We start from the raw sequence: 20,552 nt of genomic DNA, 5'->3' as shown, positions 1-20,552 counted from the left end.
TTGGTAAAAAAATAAAAAAACCTTCTTGCAGGATTACAATGAGGTTTCCTTTTGGCAAAAAATGCTTAACCCTGGGGTGGAGCTCCAAGTGCATTCTGATGCGTCTGGCCGCTTTGGTTTTAGTGTGTTTTTCAGGGGCCAGTGGTATGCCCAGACTTGGTCCGCATCCTGGCATGCAACAGGCATCACTCGCGATCTAACCTTCCTTGAGTTTTTCCCTATTCCAGTCGTCATTTGCATCTGGGGAACCCACTTTGCAAATTCCAGGGTCTGCTTCTGGTCTGACAATCAATCGGTGGTAAGAATTATAGCCAGACAATCAGCTAAGTCCAATAGGGTAAGAAGAGTGCTGCGCCTGTTCGTGCTGGAGTGCCTCCGGCACAACATTTCCTTCACAGCCCATTTCATACCTGGTCTTAACAATGACATTGTGGATGCATTATCTCGTTTCCAGATGGAGCGTTTCCGCAAATTGGCAGCAGAGGTAGCCCTGACCCCGGACGCCTTCCCAGAAGTTCTGTGGGAGATTGGAAGCGAGAAGTAGCTCAGGGAGTATTGTCGGCATTAGTACCCACCACTGGGCGTTCATATTCCAGAGCCTGGGACGCCTTTGGGCATTTTTGTGGCACCATCGCCAGGCGCGCTTCTGAAGAGGAGGTGCTCCAATTCTTGGTTCACCTAAAGCACAAGGGCCTGGCCATAAATATTTACTGCTCTACAGGGCAGCCATTTCATTTTTTTTGTAAATTCCTTTGGTGGCCTGACCCCTGCAACAGCTTCCACGGCAAGAAGCTGCTGGCTGGTTGGGGCATTTTTTCCTCTCGGCAGGATGGCAAAAAGCCTACCACTGTTGACACCCTTAGATTAATTTGGGAAAAATTGCCGGGGGTCTGCTGGTAAAATTATGAAACACATCTGTTCCGTGCAGCATTCCCCCTAGCATTCTTCGGTGCCCTGAGCATTGGGGAATGCGTGGCGGCTGGCCCCTCTTCCCCTCATTCAGGCCTCACAGACTCTGACATTAAGTTCTCTGGGCCTACTCTGAAGGTCAGAATCTGGTCTTCAAAAACTGACCAATTGAGGAAAGGGGTCACCTTAACAATGGCCCCAGCAGAACAGGAGGGCCCATGCCCATGTCAGGACATGAGCCGGTTCCTCAGGGTACGTCCCGAACACAAGGGCCTTTTCCTCACCCATGCTGTCAGGGAACTGCCATTGGAGCCAGAGGGAGAGAGAGGGCTCCAGAGGGATTCCGGAGAGCATCCCAGGATGGGGAGAAGCAGCCCATCTTCTGGGGAAGGAAATCAGTGTAGCACCAGTGGAGAAGGGGGGCAGATGGGGGAATCGGCGAGGCGGTCCCATGACTCCTCGCTGGGGACCAGCGGGGAGAGCATGGGTCCTCCGCTGCCCACACCCTCCTTGCGCAGAAGGCTTCCGCGCAGGGAGAGTAGGCGGAGACTAGGCGTCAAAGAGCTTCTTTGCTGGAAGAAGTTCAAAAAACGCCCACTGACGGATTCTGCCAGCGATTGAGACAGCCACGGGCGAGTGGCTGTCCGGACAGAAAAGGTTCACTCAGGCAACCCAGCCAGGTGTGGCGCCAGTTTATGCACGAGCAACCCCTAGAACCATCACAGCAATCCGTCAGTCGCTGACGTTGCTTGTGCGCCGCCCCGGAGAGGCAGCACGATGAGCCAAACAGGGACAGCCAGAGAGACGGAGCAACAAGCTGTGGTGCGGAGTCTGGTCGAGAGGAACCAAGACTTGGAGGCACATGTAGCTACCCTGATGGCGCGGCTGGACGAGAGACGGGCTCAGGATGCACAGGTCAGAACCACCCCCATCGCAAGGAAGGTAACGGGGCTGGTACACAAGTTTGGTGGAAAGCCCCAAGACTACATTGCTTTCCGAACGGAAGTGCAGTACGCTTTGGAATTAAAGAAAGATGACTTTGCTGATGACGGGGAGAGGGTGGCTTACATTGTGGGGCATCTGCAGGATGGGGCGCGCGAATGGATCAGGCCCCTAATGGCGACGCAAAATGATGCCTTGAAGGACCTTAAGAAATTCTTCCAGGCAATGGACGCGATGTTCTCCAGTGAGGTGGAGCAAAGTGTGACACAGCGGGAACTGATGGGGTGCAAGCAGGGGGGCCAGTCCGTCAGAAACTACTGGTCACGTTTTGCGATGTTAGTCCACCGACTCAGGTGGGATCTGGACTCTGAACTGATACAAATGTTGTTTGAGGCGGGTCTATCCCCCGAAGTGAAAGACGAGTTGTCCCGAGCGCCCAGGCCACGGTCGATGGATGAACTCACAAAGGCTGTGCTTGCGATCGGCGTACGCCAGGAAGCGCGGGCTCAGGAGAAGCGGGAGATAAGAGGGGAACATTTCCATGACAACCGCATTCCTGAGATACCGAGGGAGCCTTCCCAGGCGGCGGAGCTGATAGAAATTGATGGCGCGTGTGCGCGCGAAGTTTCAAACACTGGTGAAGGTCATAAAAGGGAGGGAAAGGAGTGGAAAACTACCAAGAAGTGTTTCCTCTGTCAACGACTGGGACATTTTGCTAAGGTCTGCCCTCAACGAAAAGCCTGGCAAGGGATGGTGGGGGCTGCAGGCCACGATGTGAAGGGGGAGGAAGGGCAGGTGCAGGGAAACGACAACGCCTGGCTGCCAACCAGCAGGGGCAGCAGCCAGGCCAGCGACCAATAGAAGTGCCCCAGCCTGACCCCCCCAAGGCAGCTATAGCCATAGAAGTGGTGCTAGAACTCCCGAATGGGCACCCCGTCAAAGTTAAGGGACTGCTGGATTCGGGCAGCTCGTGTAATTTCTTCAGCAGAGACTTCGCTCTGGAGCACCAACTCCACCTGTTACCTCTAGATTTTCCCTTGCAGGTGACCACCATCAATGGCAGGGAACTTCTGGGAGGGGAGGTGACACACCAGACACCGCCAATATGAATGAGGGTCTCCAGGCACACAGAGACCATTGCCTTTCACGTGGCCACGCTGGCAGGACCCCCAATAATACTGGGAATGAGCTGGCTGGCACTACGTGATCCAGTAGTGTCATGGCATCAGCAGTCAGTCACCTTTGGGTCAGCTTACTGCTTAGAACACTGTCTGGGAGGGAAGGACCCAAGAATGATGGTGGCCAGGGTGGCTGGGCTGGCCTTGCAACAAAAAGGGGAGGTGCCACCACAATATGCTGACTTGAAGGAGGTCTTCAGCGAGAGGGAGGCAAATAGACTACACCCCCCACAGGCCCTTTGACTGCCAAATCAACTTACTCCCAGGGGCTCAGTTGCCGGTGGGTAAGCTGTATGCCATGTCCGACCGGGAGATGCAGGAGTTGTGGCAGTTTATTGACAAGAACCTGAAGAGAGGGTTCATAAGGGAATCAAAGGCGGTGGGGGGGCAGTCCGGTGTTCTTTGTGGACAAAAAAGAAACTAATCAGCCCAGACTAGTCGTGGATTACAGAGCCTTGAACCTGGTGTCAGAACCCGTGACCTTCCCAATGCCCAGGATTGACGACATTTTAACACGGGTGAGGCAGGGGAAGATTTTTACCAAGCTGGACCTCAGGGGAGCATACAATTTGATTAGAATAAGGGAGGGGGACGAATGGAAAACAACCATGTTCACCCCCCTGGGGGCTTTTGAGTACTTAGTTATGCCATCTGGATTACAATCGGGGTCCCCCTGCTTTCAAGCATTCATGCACCACGTGTTGGGGCCCCTGCTGTACAAGAATTGCGTAGCCTTTTTGGATGACGTCTTAATCTATTCGGACAATGAGAAGCAACACGTCAGAGACGTCAGGGAAGTGCTACAGAGATTGCAGAAGCATCAGTTGTGGGTCAAGCTGGAAAAATGCCAATTCCACGCCAGAGAGGTCGAGTTTCTGGGGTACAAGTTGTCAGACAAGGGCCTAGCTATGGACCCAGGAAAGGTGAAGGCAGTGCTGGAATGGAAAGCCCCCAAAACCCGGAAGGATGTGCAGAGGTTCTTAGGCTTCAGCAACTTCTACAGGAAGTTCATAAAGAACTTCGCTCACTTGACAGCGCCCATAACAGATTGTCTTAGTAGCAAAAAGAAGTTCGCGTGGACAGAGAGTGTGCAGCAATCCTTTGAAAGGCTGAAGAAGGCGTTCGCCTCGGAAGAGCAGCTCCTGCATGTGGATCTGGAGAAGCCCATGAGACTGGAGACAGACGTGTCCGACCGAGCCGTTGGAGCGGTCCTTTTGCAGCCCGGGGCCGAGCAGAGCTGGAGGCCGTGTGCCTTTTTCTCAAGGAAGCTGAGCAAGTCAGAGCAAAACTACACAGTGTATGACTGAGAACTGCTTGCGATCTATGCGGCGTTTCGGCAATGGAGACATCTGTTGATAGGGGCGCGGCACAAGATCCAGGTTTGTACTGACCACAAGAACTTGGAATACTGGCGGACCGCGCGACTGCTCAACCAGAGACAGATTCGATGGGCCCAAGAGTTCGCCAAGTTTTCCTTCGAGATCAGATACGTGCCAGGAGAGGAAAACGTAAGAGCAGATGCTCTCTCCTGGAAACCGGAGTACATGGAAGGAGAGGGACCACCAGAGACCCGACACATGTTTCCCGAGAACCAGTGTGTGTGGAGACTTCCGGGTTAGCGCGAACGGCTAATGGCGGATTCCCTCCGAGCTCCGGAGGGAATCGGCTCTACTGAGGACGGGTCTTGCCGTGCCGGCGACACGGGGACCCTCAGAAACCGCAGGCGCGGAAGCCTGCGGACTTGGTGACTCGGTGGGCACCTTAAGCGCCCTCTCCGACCCACGAAGAGCCTTTTTAAAGGCTGCGGAGAGGGTACGGAGAGTGGCGTGGTGCTGAGAGTAGACCGCTACCTCAGTGGAGTGAAGCCGCAAGCCATGGCTGGAGAGCGCTGACTTTCTTCCCAAAATTTGGACTGGATAACAAAGGACCCGTGAGTAGTGGAATTTGGACTTTAAAAATTTTATCCTGTGAATTCGGCACGATCGGGGGATGTGTTAAAGGGAAGTCCGCACCCCCTCTACTTATAGACGATTTAAAGCAAGGAACGGAGAATTAAGGCGGAAGGAATACTGTTTTGATGATTTAAAAGTTTTTCACAAATTTGATAGAAGAAGATTTTGTGCGGGAGAGAAAGGGAATTTTGGAACTTTGTGTGTAATCCCCCCCAAAAAACCCGGGAGTGTCCTATTTGGGTGCCGGAGGAAGAAGTGAAAGGAGTTTGACAGCTGTCAAAGAAGCTGTCAAACGGGCGGACAAAGTAAAGAATTTTGTTATTTAACAACTCTCTGAATTAAAGTTGATACATTTGGACTGAGGCGATTGGAAACAAAGTATTGATAATAACAAAGTAACAGATTATTGGAAAAGGACTACTAAATAACTGAAAGCCCCCTAGGGGGAATTAGTGACATTACAATGGCTGCAGAGGGAAAATTACTGGCGGAGATAGAAAAAATGTTCTTTCTCGTGGGAATCCTGCAGGAGCAGAGTATGGCTTTGAGTAAAGTTTTTATGACCTTGAATTCTGAAACAAACAACTCTGCTGAATGCACAAAGGAGACGCATGATAAAAACTCTGCAGCTGAGCAGGAAGAGATGCCTTTGGAATTGACAGAGAAGAAAGAAGGAGTTCAGACACTACAAGTGGAAAATATCAACCAGGAATCTGCATTGTTAGAGTATGAGCAAGAAGACCTTTGGATTACAAACCTGCGAAAGATGAGAAAGAAGAAGAGAGAAGTCCCTGGAGTACTTGGAATATTAAAACTAAAAAGAATAAAGCAACATGATTGGGACTTTCCTCTTGAGTATGGAAAACTAGATGGTCTTTCGCAGCAAACACTCTTTAACATTCTGGATGAAAGAAAATATGATGTGACTCTGACTGAACTCCTTCGGGGTCTTAGGACCAACAAAGAGGACTACCAACATAGTTGGCAGAGAGGGACTGACAGAGAATCAGACGCCTCGGACGTGAGGAATCCGGGCTAAGAACTATTTTTTGTTTGTTTTTTTTTAGACATTTGTCTGGGAAGGGACAGAAACCGGGGCGGGGGGGGAGAGAATAGAACTATAAAATGTTTTGTTTTGTTTTACTTGGTCAATGTGACCTATAATTAATATAATAAAGGGAAAATTTGTGGAGGGGAAGTTAGATCGACCTTAAAAAAAAAGAAATTAATGATTATAAGAGAATTGGATAAGTTGAATATAGATAAACAAAAAGAATTTAATTTTTAAAAAACAATATGAATATCTTTAAGAGGTTAGGTAAGAACTTGCTGAATTAATTTTGGAACTGGGATGTAAGAGGAGGGGGTGGGGGGAAGTCAATGAAAGTGGGTAAAGAAAATTAGGGTATGTAATTGTATTTGTGTGTTTGTGTGTTTTTGTCTTTGAGTGTGTGTGTGTTGTTATAAAATGTAAAAACCCAATAAAAATTATTTTTTTTTTAAAAAAAAGAGAACCGGTGTGTGTGGGGGGGGAACGTTGGTTGGGAAACGAGAACTGGCAGGGCTTACTAGAGACGACGCGTTCGCTCAAGCAAAAATCAGGGAACTCCGGGATGGAAGGGAAGACCAGGGAGGGTTTGAGGAAAAAGAAGGGCTACTGTACTATAAGGGGGCACTGTATGTACCGGGGGAGACCTTGAGGGGGAAGGTACTTAAACAACTCCACGACAACCCAACAGCTGGACACTTTGGACAGCACAAACCATGCTGCTCGTCACCAGGCAGTTCTGGTGGCAAAGGTGAGGGAAGACGTACGAGAATATGTACGAGGGTGCGACCGATGCCAGAGGGCAAAGGGGGAGAGGGCTGCCCCCGCAGGGTTACTGGAACCCTTACCTACACCGGGAAGGCCCTAGGAGGTGGTGTCCATTGATTTTATGACAGATTTCCCCAAGTCAAGGGGGAAGACAGCAGTCATGGTAGTAGTCGATCTACTGACAAAGATGTGCCATTTCATAGCTTGCTCACACGCTGCAACGGCAGAGGAGACAGCCAGGTTGTTTGTGGATCACATTTTCAGACTGCATGGGGCTCCCTCGAGGGTCATTTTGGATCGCGGGAAACAATTTACTTCCAGGTTCTGGTGTACCTTCCATACGGGTGGGAGACCGGGTGTGGTTGTCATCCCAAGGGTTACCCCTAAAGGGAGGGTGCAAGAAGTTGCAGCCGAGGCGGCTGGGGCCTTTTGAGGTAATACAGCAGGTGAACCCAGTGGCATTCAAACTCAAGTTGCCTGACAGCATGAACATACATTCAGTGTTCCATAGGTCCCTACTTTCACCGTACAGGGAGGGGCGGGAATTTCTGGGGCGGGAGGGAGGAGTCACCACCCACCAGAGGAGAGGAAACACCGCAACCAAGCCACGGAAATACTCAATTCAAGGTGGCGAGGTCGCCAGGTGGAGTACTTGGTAGCTTGGGAGGGAGAACCCAGGTTGGAAAACACGTGGGTCCCTGCTGAATCAATCAATGACGGGTATCTGGTGGAAGAATTCCACAGTTTGTTCCCGGATAAGCCAAAACCACTAGCTAGATTCTGGGAGGAAGAATTTGGACCCACAGACGACGAAGGGGACTTTGTGGGTTTTCCTGCCTCCGAAGAGGAGGGAGGGGAGGTGTCAGAGGGAGAAGAATCAGACTGGGAGGTTCAACCTGCGGGGAGAGATCTGAGCGGGTGGGAGGCTGTTTTGAATCCTCAGAGGATGATGACAGCTCCTTCAGGGGTTTCCCCATATCGTCGGCCGAGGAAAGAGAGGAGGTTGTATCAGAAAATCGCGCCGGGAGTGGAGGGGGTCCTGGGGAGGAGGTGGATGTCAGGGAACTGCCATCAGAGCCAGAGGGAGAGAGAGGGCTCCAGAGGGATTCCGGAGAGCGTCCCGGGATGGGGAGAAGCAGCCCATCTTCTGGGGAAGGAAATCAGCGTAGCACCAGTGGAGAAGGGGGGCAGATGGGGGAATCAGCAAGGCGGTCGCATGACTCCTCGCCGGGGACCAGCGGGGAGAGCACGGGTCCTCCGCTGCCCACACCCGCCTTGCGCAGAAGGCTTCCACGCAGGGAGAGTAGGCAGAGACTAGGCGTCAAAGAGCTTCTTTGCTGGAAGAAGTTCAAGAAACGCCCACTGACGGATTCTGCTAGCGATTGAGACAGCCACAGGCGAGTGGCTGTCCGGACAGAAAAGGTTCACTCAGGCAACCCAGCCAGGTGTGGCGCCGGTTTACGCAGAAGCAACCCCTAGAACCATCACACATGCAAACATGCGTCCTTTAACACAATGTCAATTTACAGCAGTCTTGCGTAAAGTTATAGCAGCTTGTGGCAGTGACCCCCTGAAATACTCTGGGCACTCTTTTCGTATTGGGGCTGCCACTTCAGCGGTAGACCAGGGTTAGGACTCCGCCCGCATCAAGGAGCTGGGTTGCTGGCATTCTGCAGCGTACAAGAGTTACATTTGATACGGCACACCCTCCTTAACGGTTGTAATTCAATTTTCTTGCAGGTCTGCCCAGAACGAAGATATGGGTGGTGGGGCATAGCATCGTTCACTGGGGGGCAGCCTATGCCTCGTCGCATGACTGGGGCCGCAGTCTTGACATCCACCCCAAGGTACACATCTATTGGATGGGCCGGCGGGGCATGTGTTGGCCCGCCTTGATGCCCATGCTGCTGAGGGTGGCAGCTGCGCATGGATCACCAAAAATATTGGTTCTGCACCTGAGAGAGAACGACTTGATGGGGAGGAAAGGAATTGCCCTGACCCTGGCTGCCAGGGCAGAGGTCAAAAGCTTGCAGGCCATGTACCCAGCAATGACTATCTGTTGGTCCAATCTCCTCCCCTGCCTGCGCTGGAGAGGGGTTAACAGGCCCTCTCACATCAATTACGTGGTGCAGAAAATCAACAGGGCCATGCACGACACCATGCGGCAAATTGGTGGACTCTCTATGTCACATCCCACCATCAGAGTGGATAAGGGCAGGCTATTCAGGGGTGATGGGGTACATTTGATGCCTCTGGGAAATGAGCTTTGGCTGCATGACCTGCGCCAAGGCCTCAAAGATTGGGTGGACAGGTTTTGTTCTTCAGCTGTGGGTTTCTTGGCGGCGAGGCCCCTTAGGGCCTTGGGTGGCGGTTTTTAGGGCTTGGCAATGTATCCTTTAGTCTATCTTCAAGTTGGGGGGGGGAGGCATTTCATGCACCCCCACGCGGCAGTGTTTGCAGGGCCCCTTAAAGGGTTGATTGCAGGAGTCCGTGGCCCTAGAGCGGTGGCATGTAGGTCAAACTGCCAGCCGAGGTAATGTGGGAGGGCACGCTGTTTGTGCTTTACAGTCCCCTCCCACTGCACCTCATTGCCCTGCACATCCTCAGTCCCGGATGGGCTGAGAGGGTTACATGCCAAGGCCTATGCCAAGTTTCCCACATTCTGAAGTTAAATAAAGTTGTGACCAATTTGAACCCATACTTTGGTCTCTGGTCTCATTCTTTGGGGGGTAGGCTTCATGGACAGGGTTCAGCGCGTGTGCTCGCAAATCCAATAAAACATGGTGATTGACCTATGTGTTGTCGGTAATAATATAATAAAATATAGTATAATAATTTATTATTTATACTCTGCCCATCTGGCTGGGTTTCCCCAGCCACTGGTGCACTATGAAAGTGAAGAAGCAACTGTGCCCTTCTTACACCCACCAGGTCCAGCATCATTTGTTGACCCATCTAGTCGGGATGTACTTTACGTAGGGGAGCACAAGTTCTAACAAGTGTCAAACTGCAACTGTGTCAAGTGTCAAGGGCTGCAACTGGCCGCACGGAAACTTTGACAAAAAATGTAACGCTGTGTGCACCAAATGCTCTTGAAAAGTGCTTGGTGTAAAGTATAAATAATGGAGGAATAAACATTTTTAGACCCATTTCATGTGTAAGGTTTTTCTCCATAATTTAGTTTGATATGCATTTTGTTGTAATGTTCATGAAATGAAATACTAACAAGAATTCTTTCAAAGCATTAATTCTATCTTGCAATAGCACGCTATCACTCTGCTTTGGAACAAAGTTGGATCACTTGATATGGAATGATCCGGAGGTTTAATTTCTACTTTTTGCCCTTTCATACCTCAATTCCTCTTTTCCTACCCTACCTTCTTTTCTTTCCCATATCCATTAGCTTCTGTACCTGGTTTTGTGAAGATTTTTTGAGTGTTTTTATTTTACTGCCTTCTTATTTTTGCTTGATTGGGACTTTAAATTTACGGTATGTGTGTGTGATTTATCCCCAACCCCCTTAGGGAAATAAAGGGTGGAAATAAGAGGCAGATGTGTGTGCCAATCAGGGATAGTTGAATGCTGCAAGTCAAGGGTTAAACAGCTTGCCTCTCCCCACTCTTATTGAAGTCTTCTGTGGCAACCCAGAAGTAACAGAGCGTGTTACTTCTGGGTTTCGCTGCTCGCGCATGCGCAGACGCTGAAAATGACATCACGCGCATGCGCGGAACTGGCAAAACGCAGCCCGTCCATGCGCAGTCGCGTCTTACATTCTATTCAGGATGCGAATGGGGCTCCGGAACGGATCCCATTCGCATCCCAAGGTACCACTGTACTACTTGTAGAAACTGATATGAAAGCAATATAAAATGGTATGGTAAAAGTGATTGGATCACTTGACATGGAATGACCCATGTTCAAACATCTAAAGCTGCCCAGAGTGGCTGGGGCAACCCAGTCAGATGAGCAGCATATCAATAAATTATTATTAAGGGCTGCCACATGGAGGATGGAGCAAGCTTGTTTTCTCCTGCTCTGAAGGGGGACCCCAAGCCAATGGCATCAAGTTACAAGAAAGGAGATTCTGACTAAACATCAGAAAGAACTTTCTGACAGTATGAGCTGTTCAACAGTGCTATGGACTCCCTTGGAAGGTGGTGGACTCTCCTTCCTTGGAGGTTTTTAAACAGAGATTAGATGGTCATCTGTCATTGATGCTTTAGTTGAGATGCCTGCATTGCAGGGGGTTGGACTAGATGACCCTTGACTAGATGAGCCAAGTTACAGGGAACCAGGCAGAGGGCCTTCTCGGTAGTGGCACCCGCCCTGTGGAACGCCCTCCCACCAGATGTCAAAGAGAACAACAACTACCAGACTTTTAGAAGACATCTGAAGGCAGCCCTGTTTAGGGAAGCTTTTAATGTTTGACGGACTACTGTATTTTAATATTTTGTTGAAAGCCACCCAGAGTGGGTGGGGTATAAATAAATAAATAGATAAATAATAATAATAATAATTTATTATTTCAACTCTACAATTTCATGTTCTCTTGACACCCACCAAACCTTGGGTGAACAGGGGATTCTGGCGCAGCATTAATAAAGATCACCCTCCTGGGTGCTTTTGCTTTACAGATTGCTCAATGCCTATTTGTATTACTCCCACCTGAAAAGGCACTAGGCAACTGGAGTTTCCCCACAAAATAATGAATACCTGCCGCCCTCCCCAATCGGAGCTGTGAATAATATTAGTACTATAGTGGGAGACTACTATATACAAGCAACATAAAAACAAAAAACATACAAATACTCTTAACAACAGTTTTCACAAATAAATGCAACAATCCTGGTCTCGCACACCCCGTTTCTTCTCAAAAGTAAAGCGCGCGAGGGCTGGTACTCTCCACCGCACAAACATAATAGAGCCCTCCTAGTTCCAAGCCAACCAACTCGGGCTCCCCTTGGGAGCGACAAGCGTCTCCCCACATCCCCGCCCCACAACTGCCCTCAGGAATCGCGATGGGGGGGGTGAGGCGACGCTGTCAGCACAAGGCCTTCCCACATCAGCCTTACCCCCAGACAGGGATCCTTCTGCCTCCTGAAGCAACAGGGAGAGGAGAACCCCCCCCCCCCCGTTTTCTCCGGCTAGATCACAGCCAGACCGGAGCTCGGACAGAAGCGGGGACAAACCACTTCCGTTGTTGAGAGGAGGGAATCACGCCCGGTTCCGCCTTTTCCTTCCGTCCTGTACCTTAGCAACCCATTTCTCCTTCCCTTCCGTGGTGACGAAAAAGAAGCGGCACCGGAAGTATGGGACTTAGCTGCTTCCGGTCGCGTCGTCGTCCAAGCTTTTCCTCCTTCTGTTCCTCCCTCACCCCTTGGGTCCACCCGGTGCTGCACCGTTTATGGGAGGCGGAGAGGAGTTGATGGGGGCGGGTCTGTAAAGCGGTCAGCTGAGCAGCCTACGCTCCTCCAGAGGTGGCGGGGTCAAGCCCAAAAGGTCTAGCGTTCCGTAATTCCCCTCTATGTTATTGGTTGGTGGAACTCAGGGCAAGATGCAGCGCCTCAGGAGCGTTCCGATTACGGGTTGGAGGGTGTCACTAGGTGAAGGTCAACCGACCCTCGCCGAATTCCTCTTGCTATTCATGACAGATCCCCCCCCCCGCCTTTTATCAGTCATTGTTAAATGCTATGGAGGGGAGGAGGGGATCATTGGATGGGACTTGTGGAATTATTATTATTATTATTATTTATTACACCGTGCTTAGAATGCATGGGAGTGTGGTCTTGTGCCCACGTTCTGCCTGCAGGTTTGCTACAAGAGGCATCTGGTTGGCCACTGTGAGAGCAGGATGCTGGACTAGATGGGCCAGTTGCCTCATCTAGAAGGGCTCTTCTATATGTTCCAGTCTTATAACTTAGGCAGGTTTGTCAAGGAAGAAGCCTCTGTCCTGATCTGTGAGAGTGAAATGAAACCTCCCTACACAGAGGCAGTTTATCTTGAATGATAATCTACTGGGTGATGTTGGCAACTAACAATGGAGAGGCTAGCTGTGAGAAGAGCCCAGCTGCTGGATAAGGCCAATCTGGCTAAGCTTTCCATAGTGCAGGGGTGCCCAAAACTTTTTTTCAAAGAGGGCCATATTTGACGAAGTGAACATGCGTGAGGGCTGACCAAAGTTGTTGAGGTTTTTTAGGATTGAAGTTGAGGGGTTTTTTAGAATTTTACCCCAGGGCATATACTGCCACGGGGACTGGATTTAATCGACTGGCGGGCCAGATTAGGCCCCCAAAACGGACTTTGGACATGCCTGCCATAGTGGCTAATCAGAGGCACCCACAAGCTCGGCACGAGTCACCACCTGTTGGAAAAGGGGTATAGTGGTACCTCGGGTTAAGAACTCAATTCGTTCTTGAGGTCTGTTCTTAACCTGAAACTGTTCTTAACCTGAAGCACCAATTTAGCTAATGGGGCCTCCCACTGCTGCTGCGCCGCCGCCGCACGATTTCTGTTCTCATCCTGAAGCAAAGTTCTTAACCCGAGGTAATGTTTCTGGGTTAGCGGAGTCTGTAACCTGAAGCGTCTGTAACCTGAAGCGTATGTAACCCGAGGTACCACTGTATATCTGGGCTCCAAGCAACATTTGTGTTGTCCTCTTCTACTTTCTAACACCCTGTGTCCAGGTGCCTCTGGAAAACTCATAGGCAGGACACCAAAGTGATGGCTTTCCACCAGTGTTTACCACTGTTGTCTGGTATACTGCCTCTGAGCATGGAAGGTCCATTGTGTTATCATGGCTATTGCATTTCATGAAATTTATACACGGCTTGATTGTAAAAAGAAAAAATCTCAAAAGCAGTTTCTAAAAAGGTAAAACAATAAAATTGAGAAAATTCATAGCCATGCTTTAAAACATATAAATGAAAATACTAAAACAGATTAAAATTACTTCAACTTTCTAAGTATCTGGGTAGGTTTGTCTAAACAAGAATGTTTTTAGCAGGCACCGAAGAGTACCGTGATATTGCCTACTTGATTTCAGCAGGCAGAGAGTTCCAAAGTGCAAGTGCTGTCACACTAAACAATTAAGTTCTTTTTAAAAAGCTGAAGGAGCTACTGAGTGAGATCCCATGGTCAGAAATACTCAAAGAGAAGGGAGTCCAAGATGGATGGGAGTTTCTAAAAGGAGAAATATTGAAGGCCCAAATGTAGACAATGCCAACAAGAAAAGTGGGAAGCATCTAAGGAAACGGCTGCATAAGGAGTTTATAGATGAGCTGAGAGTTAAGAAGGGCATGTATAAGAAATAGAAAGGGGAAATCACAAAGGAGGAGCATACACGAGTAGCCAACTGTTGCAGGGTGAAGGTCAGGGTCGCTAAATCTTAGAATGAGCTCAGACTTCCAAGAGAGGTTGAAACTGATTTTTTTAATAGGTTTTTTCGGTTATGTCCGAAGCAAGAGGAAGAACAAGCAAGTGGTAGGTCCTCTGCGTGGAGAAGACGAGGAAATGCTATTGGGTGACAGAGAGAAGGTGGAACTACTCAACACCTACAGGTGAAACTTGGAAAATTAGAATATCGTGGAAAAGTTCATTTATTTCAGTAATTCAACTTAAAAGGTGGAACTAATATATGAGATAGACTCATGACATGCAAAGCGAGATATGTCAAGTCTTTATTTGTTATAATTGTGATGTTCATGGTGTGCAGCTGATGAAAACCCCAAATTAACAATCTCAGAAAATTAGAATATTAAATGAAATCAGCAAAACAAGGACTGCAAATAGAGCAATCTTGGACCTCTGAGAAGTAGAAGCATGCTGTGATTATTAAGACCCCTCATGGGTTTCTCAAAAATAAGTAATGCCAGACCAATCTTATTTCTTGTTTTGATGGAGTAACAAGCTTGGTGAATCAGGGGGATGCTGTGGACATTGTGTATCTTTATTTCCGTAAGGCTTTTGTCAAAGTCCTCCACAATATTCTCATGATGAAGCTGGTAAAATGTGGGTTGAACAAGTTAATCCAAAGAGTACTCATTCATGGTTCCTCGTCATCCTGGGTAAAAGCAAAAAGTGGGATGCCACAGGGTTCTGTCCTGGGCCCATTGTTGTTCAACGTCTTTATAAATGAGTTGGATGAAGGAATTGAGGGGATGCTCATCAAATTTGCAGATGACACGAAACTGGGAGGGGTACCTAATGCCACAGAAGACAGAATCAAAATTGACCTTAACAGATTGGAGAACTGAGCCCAAGCTAAAAAAATGAATTTCAGTAGGGACAAATGTAATGTTCTACGCTTAGGCAGGAAGAACCAAATGCACAAATATAAGATGGGGAACACCTGGCAGACTAGCAGTACATGTGTAAAGGATCTAGGGGTCTTGGTGGACCACAAGCTTAACATGAGTCAAAATTGTGATGCAGCAGCAAAAAAAGCTAATGCTTTTCTAGGCTGCATCAAGTCTAGTGTCTAGGTCAGGGGTAGGCAACCTAAGGCCCATGGGTCACAAGCGGCCCACGGGGGTCATTTAACTGGCCCACGAGCCACCCCAAAACTGAGCCACCCGCTTGGCAAGTCCCCGAGCGCTGGGCTAAACTGGCGCGGCACGGGGACTTGCTTCCACAGTGCCGGAAATCTTGTCTGCGCATGCGCAGATGCTGAAAATTGTGTCTGTGCAGACACCGGAAATCGCATGCGCGCGCACACACACACACACACAATCTGGCCCATGGAGAGATCTCCACTGGAGTGAACCGGCCCAGGCAAGGTAAACCTTGCCGACCCCTGGTCTAGGTCAAGGGAAGTAATAGTATCACTTGATTCTCCCCTGCTCAAAGCACAGCTGGAATACTGTGTCCAGTTCTGGGCACCACAATTCAAGAAGGATGTTGATGAGCTTGAATGTGTGCAGAGGAGGGCAACCAATATGATCAAGGGTCTGGAAACTAAGCCTTATGAGGAGTGGTTGAAGGAGCTGGGTATGTTTAGCCTGGAAAAGAGGAGACTGAGAGGAGATATGATAGCCATCTTCAAATATCTCAAGATATCTCAAATATCTTCAAATATCTCAAGCCATCTTCAAATATCTCACATGGAAGAGGGAGCAAGTTTGTTTTATCCTGCTCTGGAGGGTAGGACTTAAACCAATGGCTTCAAGTTACAAGAAAGGAGATTCTGACTAAACGTGCAGAAAAACTTTCTGACAGTAAGAGTTATTCGAAAATGGAACAGTCTTCCTTGGGAGGTTTTGGACTCTCCTTCCTTGGAGGTTTTTAAGCAGAGACTGGACAACCATCTGTCATGGATGCTTTAGTTGAGATTCCTGCATTGTGGAGGGGTTGGACTAGATGACCCTTGGGTCCCTTCCAACTCTAAGGTTCTATGATTTGATGATCATTGATTGTTTTAAGCATTAATACAAGAACAGCAGAAATGGTGTGCCCGAGCTGCTTGATTGCTTAGCAGAGCCTTATTATTCAGTTTATTTTCTTGTTTGGGGCTTGTAGGACTGGAGTCCTATGCACACTTACCTGAAAGTAAGCTCCACTGAACTCAGTAATACTTATCCTTGAGTAAATGCATTCAGGGTTCCACTGCAAATCATCTAATTTCTGAGGTACTTCCCAACAGTTAATATGATTTCCATGGCCCATTCATTTCTTCTTTCAGCAAAATTGGCTTTGGACTAGGCAGGGAAGGGGGGGGGACAGTAATTATTGTCATGGTGTGATCATTTCTGACTAGAGGTAGAGGCAAAGAAAGTGTCAGGTGTCTTAGATCCCCATTGTATTTCCAATGTCTGAAGCTTTTTTGGTTTGAAGCTGGTACAGTCTTGAAATTATCTATTTTTGTGGCATTCACTGTCTCCATCCACTTGCACCCTTCAGGTTTGTCAACATGATCAAGAGAACTGATAGTCTCCACTTCCACTTTGACAATTATGGCGACTCAATGCTGCAAAAAATGGACAAGCTGAGGGAAGAGAAGAAGTTTTGCGATATCACGGTCTGCATTGATGATCTTGAGGTTCAGGGCCACAAGATTGTCTTTGCTGCTGGCTCCCCTTTCCTAAGGGATCAGTTCCTGCTGAATGACTCCAAGGAGGTGAAAATTTCCATCCTGCAGAGCTCAGATGTAGGGAGGCAGCTGCTTCTGTCCTGCTACAGCGGCGTTCTGGAGTTTCCTGAGATGGAGCTGGTGAGCTACTTGACAGCAGCTAGCTTTCTTCAGATGAACCACATTGTGGAGCGCTGCACACAGGCCCTGTGGAAGTTCATCCAGACCAAACAGCAGCTTGAGAGCCAAGAGGAAGGAGAGCAGCAGCAACAGCAGACAGACTCTTCAGAGCCAAAGGAGGTCCCAGGGGCAGGAGAGGAGGAAGAGGAGAAGGAAGACGACTCGATTCAGCTAGATTCTCCATGCATCCAACCTTCTCAAGACAGCCTGGACATGAGTGACAGTGACATCCAGATTGTGAAGGTGGAGTCCATTGGGGAGGTTGCAGAGGTCAGAAGCAAGAAGGACCAGGACCAGTTCATTTCCTCAGAGCAACAGAGCAGCCTTCACTCATCAGAGCCCCAGCACTCCCTCATCAATTCCACAGTGGAGAACCGAGTTGGGGACCTGGAGCAGGGCCAGCTCCACAACTACGCTCTCTCAAAATACATGTTTGGCCCTAGCAACCAGGGGGTGGACATAGGTCTCCAGTGGCATCACCAGTGCCCCAAATGCACATGTGTCTTCCGGCACCTGGAGAACTATGCCAACCACTTAAAGATGCACAAGCTCTTCATGTGCCTGCTGTGCGGCAAGACCTTCACACAGAAGGGCAACCTCCACCGACACATGCAAGTCCACACAGGCATCAAACCCTTCCAGTGCAAGATCTGCAGGAAGACCTTCTCGCAGAAGTGCTCCTTGCAGGACCACCTCAACCTGCACAACGGAGACAAACCCCATAAGTGCAACTATTGTGATATGGTCTTCACCCACAAGCCTGTCCTGAGAAAACACCTCAAGCAGCTCCACGGCAAGAACAGCTTCGACAATGCCAATGAGAGGAACATTTAGGACATTGCTGTGTGTTTTGATTCCTTCAGCTGCAGCTCAGGGATAGACTCAAAAAGCTGCCAGCAAGCCAATGCCAGCCAAGTGCTGAATGCTGGGAAGCTGGCACAGATGGTGCTTAGTTTGCATAGCAAAAGCACTTGTGTGAATTGAAATGTGTGCCACAGCACTTCTTCGCACACATCAGGGCAGGAAGAGCTATGAAGAGCTGCTTTGGGCTTTGAACTCAGGCATCAAGCCAGAGGCCTCCTCTGGATGAGCTGCAGGGGCTGGCCCAAAAACTGTAGCCGGTCTTCTGCTCTAGAGTGGTTTTATGTGTTTGGTGACTCCAAGCATCTTTGTCGCTATGATCATAGAATTGTAGAGTTGGAAGAGATGCTGAGAGCCATCTAGTCCAACCCCCTGCAATGCAGGAATATGCAGCTGTCCCATAGGGGGCATGAATCTGCAACCTTGGCGTTATCAGCACCATGCACTAACCAACGGAATTATCCAGGCCAGGCATAGGCAAACTCAGCGCTCCAGATTTTTGGGACTACAATTCCAATCATCCCTGACCACTGGTCCTGTTAGCTAGGGATCATGGGAGTTGTAGTCCCAAGACATCTGGGGGGCCGAGTTTGCCTATACCTGATTCAGGCTGATGAAAAGAAGAGAGTTGACATAGGGCTGCCTTCTTTGATATTTAGAGAAGGTGACACTGAATGACCCCCCCTTTTATTTTCTTTTTGGAAGGGCAGTTGAATTGTGTCTCCAGGAAGCAATTGTCCGTTTGTGGGCTGAGGGAATAAATACAGACACACCTCATGACGGATACATTTTTCAGCTTGGGGGGGTGCAGGGAAACGGAGTTCTTATGGGGGGGAGCACTGGATAATTATACACTCTTAATATTTGTTAGTCCATCTGTGTGTGAGAGAGACAGAGACAGAGGATACTTGCATTCTGTTCTTACCCACACGTGACCACCTTCCCTAACTGTGTTTGACTGTTGTGAGTGAATTCCATTTCCTGATTTAAAATGGGTGAAGGCTGCTGATTTGGGAGGGTAAAAATTGGGATGGTTTGCCTGGCGCAGTGGCTGAGCTGCCTCTTGCCTTTGCTGCAGAATGTGGTGCTTGCCTCTGTCTTTGCTCAGGCTCAGTTCCCATCGCCACCTACCCACCCACCCTTTGGGGAAAGTGTGTGCTTACACTAGAAAGGTTAAACTTTCATTCCTCAGTTGTCTTGTTTGCCTCTGGGCATTCTCTCATGCTGCTCCTTGCATTTGAGGCAACCTCTGTCCAGCAGCCAGCCAGGCTCCCCCTCTTCCTTCAGATGTGGCTTTCAGACTCGCTCCTAGAGCCCCCGTCTGCCACACCTGAGCCGTTCCTCTTTTCTCACCTGCAGTCTCCCTTTGTGTCCACTCCTTGATCCTTGACCTCTCCCTCAAACCCAGCCTTACCTAACATTGATTGCAAGCACTCAGTCCTGGGTCAGTGTCTCCCCCTGCGTTGTGGTTGGTGCTTAGAATTCTGTGGGCACTCATGAGATAATTTAGAAGACTTATTACAGAAAGCAAGGTCGTTGGAACTGGCATCACTGGGTCCTTACCATGCCTCCAGGACATCTTAAAAGCCCTTAAAGACCCATGGACTCAAGGTGGTTAGCAGATTGTTACCTTGAGTCCTTCCAAGCTAGCTTTTGGGATTACACCTGTGGGGAGGGAAGAACTCTTGAGCAGTCAAATAATGGTTAAACATTTATTATTTTGAGTATATCATCAGTGAAGGAATGGTGGCATTCAGTTTTGCATAATGTTGAGGAAGCTGACAGCTTTTGTCCACAGGAGCCAAATCCACTCACCCTTGGTGCCATAAGAAGTAAAAAAAGGATGGGTAGAGAAGGCCTCAAATTGAGACCCCAACACAACCCTTTTTGTTCTCCCATCCTCTTTTTTTTGTTCTCCCATCCTCAGTTCACGCATAATGTGAAGCCAAACACTGGCTAAGCGTGAATGACAAAGCGTATGGATATTCACAGCAAAAACTGCAAGCTTCACTTCACCAGTGCTGCTGCTACTTCACTACAAAGAACTGAGTCATGGTTTTGCTTAGCATTCTGTTTGAATCTCTCCTTGTGGTGTGTTTCACTTCAAACAAGCCATGAGCTGTAGCCAAAGTTTGTTCTTGGTTTACTGCTTGTGATTTGGGGTTTAGGTCAGGATTTAACTTGGGGTAGTGCAAAAGAGCAAGAACACTGATGCAGTTTTTGCTGTGAGTACTCACACATTCACATACTTAGCCATGGTTTGGCTCAGCATTCTGTGCAAAGCTGGATCTTTCACTTCCTCACCTCTTTCTCTCCCTTTTGTGAGGCAAGAGGGAATGAAAAGCAGTAATTTGGAGAATGGGTAACTTAATACTCCAGCCCAGCAAGCTGTAGCAGGTTAGTGTTGGGATACTGCCAGGGAGACGGGGGTTTCAGGCAGGCCCCCAGCTGGCTCCGGATGATCACCGGTCTCCTGTGGAACAGCATCAGTTAATTAGTGACACGAGCCTCAGATATGTTCCAAGACCCATGCACACCCTGTCAGCAGAGTGTTTAAATCATTCACAATGGAAGATGCAGACAGAGAGAGCATATTTACAGCTTTATTCAGTGTAATCAGGAACAAAGGAAAAACATGATTGTATCCCTTC

General features: G+C 48.8%; 1 long non-coding RNA gene and 1 pseudogene across 2 annotated transcripts in view; one reads left to right on the top strand and one right to left on the bottom strand.

Annotated features, from left to right (window-relative positions):
- The window catches only part of LOC309333268, a 617,943-nt gene that overhangs the window by 7,889 nt on the left and 589,502 nt on the right, over positions 1–20,552 (bottom strand). The window lies entirely within an intron of this gene.
- Positions 16,702–18,024, top strand: LOC309333138 (zinc finger and BTB domain-containing protein 26 pseudogene; annotated as a pseudogene). The gene has a single exon. The product of its transcript is annotated as a zinc finger and BTB domain-containing protein 26 pseudogene (transcript).

Source organism: Podarcis erhardii (genome assembly GCF_964252035.2).
Source record: "Podarcis erhardii genome assembly, chromosome: W".
In the NCBI taxonomy this organism is placed as follows: domain Eukaryota; kingdom Metazoa; phylum Chordata; class Lepidosauria; order Squamata; family Lacertidae; genus Podarcis; species Podarcis erhardii.
The sequence above is the reverse complement of the archived record's forward strand: the minus strand, read 5'-3'. Positions and strand labels throughout refer to the sequence as shown.